The sequence below is a fragment of the Camellia sinensis genome, chromosome 6 (genome assembly GCF_055761805.1).
Source record: "Camellia sinensis isolate YWXY chromosome 6, ASM5576180v1, whole genome shotgun sequence".
Classification (NCBI taxonomy): Eukaryota; Viridiplantae; Streptophyta; class Magnoliopsida; order Ericales; family Theaceae; genus Camellia; species Camellia sinensis.
Genome location: NC_138966.1, coordinates 167123324 through 167128744, shown reverse-complemented (window position 1 = coordinate 167128744; position 5421 = coordinate 167123324).

The window sequence follows — 5421 nt, the reverse complement described above, 5'->3', positions numbered from 1 at the left end:
CAACGGCTTACCAGGAAGAGTGATGTCGGTGTAATAAATGCCAAAGTTAAACGATGGTAGAACGAGTAGCAGGACGATGAATGCCTCGCTGTAGGGGGAGAATGAAAGCAGTTGTAAAAAGCTTCAAGAGAATGAAAATGGAGAATTTGGGAGATGAGTGTTAGAGAGAGAACGTTTGGAGAAAACGAAGATATAAAAGTGAAACGGCAAAGAGAGAGGGAAGTGTTTTTGATCAAAACACGAAAAAGTGGCAAAATCGTAATTAGTGTGCCTAGGATGATGTGTCTGTCAGGCGGCGCACGCAAATGCGACACGACCTGATGGCGTGTGTCAGGTACGGTTCAATAGGGGAGAGACGCGTGGCAGAAACGGTTGAGTTACTGTACGTGACAGCTCATACGCATATAGAAACTCTTGGAGTTCTTGATTTAATGAAGCAAAGATCTCGGCTATGGGTATGATCTCGGCTAAAGAACTTGAAAAAACTTGGTTTTTGGTTCTAAGGTATTGACAAAACAGACTACAGGTCTTAGTCATATGGAGCTGACGGATGATGAGCTCGGTAATGAAGGATAGAGTAAGCTTCGCCGATGTGCTATATAGTTGAATGATATAGGTTCCATCACCTCAGTATACCGAGGTAATAGAACCTAGGGGACAGTTGTGGGGGCATATTTTTTTAATAACAACATGTGGCCAAAGTGGCACTGAAGTGCCAGTCGAAGTGTCATGTGTCTTGGTCTTGACGCCGAGATGATCTCGGCTAAGCCGAGGTTATCTGCGAAGATACCGGAATTCGGAATAGACGGATAAGCTATAAGAGTCCTAGAATGGAGGAGGACCTTAGCCTGGATAAGAATAAAACTCTTAAGGAGTTTATCTTTATCTATTGGAGAGTCCAGGGTGAGCATTGGGCTAGAATCCAAGAGAAGCTAGGCTTCTACAGGGATCAGGATAGTGCTGACTGTAAAAGTAAGGCACCCTCGTGGGTTTAAGGTACGCTTTTTGTATTCTGACTTGTGAGTTAAGCACAATTGGTTATCTTTGAGAGATATTGATTACTGACTTGATCGTCGGAGTGTCCCCCAGGTGGACGAACCACCGCCGACGTCTCATCTTTCTGTGATAGGTCGTTCGGGCACAATCTATTTTGCCGATGTTCTCTAGCTGAGTACCTATTTGGCAATGTGGTCAGAAAACAACACACACACTAAGAATAGTAAAACCAGACATAGAGTGAAGGGAGTCGGATCCGTATTGCACCAATATCGAATATCGATACTCTTTGGATGCTCACAAAAATGTGTTTGACATCCGTCATGTATATTAGAGTATAATTGTTAAAATTAAAAAAAAAAAATCTTATTTTTTTTACCAAAAAATAAAATAGCGACATTAAAGCAGTACACTACTTTTTCAATTTTTATCAAATTAACGTAGTCACTAAAAAAAAGTGAACTGACTGTTGACTCTTAAACTAATATCGAATTCTTAAAGAATTGTTTCTTACTATTTTTTGAGCTTATGTATAATATAACATTAAAAATTTTATTTCAATCTGCATCTAATTTTCTTTTATAGATTTTGTTGTACATATTATCATATTGCATTTGTATCCCACATCGGTATCCAAGCTTTATGGCATACATTATACAAAAAACACAAAACATAAGAGAGAAAGATTGGGGGAGACCTTGATTCAGGTAAAGTTAGCCATTGCCAGTGCTGTGGACCATTTTTCCAAGCAATATTGAGCTCCCGGGCCGGTAGTGTGAAGCATTTCTTGCCAGTCTCCTTGTCAAGTGCAAAGCTCTCGAAAGGAATGAAGATTTTTATTAGCAAAAGAGGTACACTAGGGGTGAAAGAATAATCGGAAGGACCGACCAAACCGATCGAACCGAACGGTTTTCGGTCGGTGTTTTAAGTTTTCAATCATTCGGTTCGGTTTGGTTTTTTTTCTGTACATTCGGTTCGGTTTATGGTTTTTGGTTTTTTGAACCGAACCGCACCGGACCGAACCGACTTATATAATATGAATAGTCTTAAAAACCTAGCCAAAATGTGAGGCCCCAAACTTATGCAAGAATTACATGGCTTGAGGCCCAAATTTTATGTAAATGGATAAGAATATAGGCTCAAAATGTGAGGCCCCAAACATATGCAGGAATAACATGGCCTGAGGCCCAAATTTTATGCAAAATGAATAGAAATATAGGCCCAAAATGTGAGGCCCAACCAACAAAAAAAAAAAAAAAAAAGAGCCGAAAAACCGAAAAAACCGCACCGCACTGTAATAAACCGAACCGCATCGGTTTATGTCATTTTTCTGTGCAGTTCTGTTCACAAATATGCAAAACTGAAATTACCGGTTCAGTGCAAAACTAGTGAAAAAATCGACCGAACTGAACCGATTTTACTCCAAAAGTACACACACAGTACTAAATTAAAATAAAATAAAACAACAATTGTCTGTGATTAAAGTTCAGTTATAAAATTGATCTAAAAACTTCATGTCCTATATTTTTTAAAAATTCCAGTCTCAACCCAATTCAAATAGTGCAATTATAAAATTCATCTAATTAAAAGGATAAGGATCTAATTGATAAATAAAATTTTCTCAAATTATTGTATGCATGACCTTTCGTTATTGTGAGGCCAATACCAAAGTTATTAGCTTTCGAATTTGAGGTTCAAATCCCATTGATAATTGGCTCAAGATCCAAGTCTCAACACTTTCTATATTGATGGAAAGAAAAAAGCATATACATATTCTCCATAAATGATTCACAATTTGACTTACAATTAATAAAATCGATTCTGTTGCTATAGAAGCTTTTTTTTTTTATGTGGCTGATGATTTTAACAAATTTAATGATCGTGTCACGCAATTCCTATTGCTCCAATGTTAAAAACTGCTAATCATGAAGAGTTAAAAGTTTCCTTCCTCATCTTTTATGATAATTTTTTTTTTCAACTTATTTTGCACCAAATTATTTGACACATACTCCAAAATTAAAATTAAAATAAGTTATAATTAATTTTTTAAGCTATTGTTATTGATGCTGATTTTATATTCCGATTTAAAAACTTACTTCTTAATCATTATAATTATTTTTTAAAAAAAATTGTAAGAGGATGGCTAACACGTTGTCAAGCCTTAGATATGGTACAACAAGAATTTTTTAGACTGTGTTTGATTGCAAGATTTGACCGGAAAAATAGAAAATGAAAAGAAAAGAAAAAAGAATTAATAAGATTCGAATTTCAAATTATATTTGATTGAGTTTGGAAGTAAAAAAAGAAAAGTGCTAAAGGTGTATTTGATTTATGAATTTGAGAATAAATTTAGAAAAGAAAAAAAAATGTGTTAAATATATGTGAAATATAATTATGTTTTACACATATCACACATTTTTTTTTTCCTTTCCGTTTCCAAAACAATTTTCAAATCTATAAACTAAACAAAGTGAACTGAAAAGATAAAAAAAATTGCCTTTCTCTCTCACTCTCTCACTTTTTTTTTCATTTTTTCTTTTTCATTTATCTCATCAAATTCACCAATCCAACCGAACACAACCTCAAAGTCAATAGCCAAGGAAACATTTTAAGTGCAGAGAATTTGATTATAGTTAGATAATCCTCTAATATGCGAGAGCATTGGGTTGGGTCTGATTTTGTGATTAGATTAGAAAAATTGATAGTGTACGGGGAGGAAATAATTCTCCTCGTATAATCCTGTTGACCAAGTCCACGCTCCTCCGTACGACGTCGCTTTGTCACCTGAAAACACAAACGTGAGCTAGCCGGCGGGTGTGTGCCGGAAACCTCTCCGATGCCTAAGTCAGAAAACTTGACAAATAGACAAAGCTCTAAGTTCTCAGAAAGATTGTGTTCAATTACCTCCTCCAAGGCGATGCTTGTGAGCTTTTATAAGTTTCATATGGCACAATCCTAGTAGGACTTGTATTTCTCCATACAGAGTCCTCCTAGGATTCAATCTCCTAAGGATAATGCTTATCCTTTTACACCCTCCCCCACTGCTCAAACCAAGTGGGATGGTTTTCTTTACGGCCGAACTTCCTTTTGACCGAAGTAAACTTGGCTATACCGAGCCACAGAAGGCCGAACTATCCTTAGCTCGGTCTTCTCCTCCAACTCTTTACTTCGGCTGCCCTGTTCGACCTTGATACGCTTAGATCAAACTTCCAGGTAACAAGTTCGGACCGACCTAACCAATGTAAGTCACGACCGGACTAATTCCGACACCGGTCTTCTCAGAACATACTGCGACCGGACTAACTCTGAGACCGGCCTAACTGCGAATTGCCTCCAGACCGGAGTAATTTTACTCTTCCTTGGGCTGAAGTAACGATCTCTTCTTGAGCCGGAGTAATTTTGCCTCCTTAGGCCGAAGTAGCTTTGTCTTCCCAAGGCCGGAGTAACTTTGCCCTTCTGGGCCGGAGTATTCTGTACGGCCTTTTTACCTAGTCCACTGCGTTTTGGGCCTCAAAACCAAACTCGAAGTTCGGCCCAATTTTCGCAAAAATTACCCTCTCAATTGCCCCTTAATTCCATCTGTGCAACATGATTGGGATTACCAGCCTTCTGGCCGAGCTAGAGTCTGTCATGCTTTTTCAGCCGAGCTAAAAACCCTTTAGCCTTTCCAGCCGAGCTAAGTTTACCTCGGGTACAACTATGTCCGGTCAAAACGTCTCTTCAATCACAGCGACTGTATCGCTTCCCATTCCCGTGACACGTGGCAAACTCTGATAGGCTGTGGCCAACTGTCACGCCGTCCTTCAGAATTTTCGTACTGTTCCCGCCTCTTTTTGCCGCCTTTTTTCTCTCTCCCTTTTCACAAAACAGCCTTTCTCCTTCTTGAATCACTCACCTTCGATTCTTCACTTTCTCTTCTCCCCTGGTTCCTGAGTTTTTGAGTTCGCTGTGTTCGTGCCTCCATTGCTGCCATTGCCTCCATTTCTAGCTTCTCTCTTATACAGGTAAGCAAGCCTATCCTTCTTGCTTTCTTTGTTTTCGTACTTTGCTTTCCATGCTCTGTATGTTTTTTGCAAACAGTTTGTCCATTTCTGATTCGCTTTTGTACTTTTATGGAGAAACCATTAGAACTCTATGTATATGTCATATACCCTAGAGAAAAAATTTCGATTTTGATCCAGAATCACGTCCCGACCGAACTTGGATGCTGTTTGTGTCATGTATGTGAATAGATTCAGAACATAACCGGACTAGAACTTGTAGGAATATCAGTAGTTTCTTTTGACCCACTCTAGCCAAGATAGGATCACCGAACAAGCTTGCTCATACCGAACTAGGTACTTCGGTCTATAACCGAGCTAAGATTTTGGGGCCAAGCCGGCTTTCTTAGTTCTTAAACCGAACTTAGAAAGCCGCCCCTAAGAG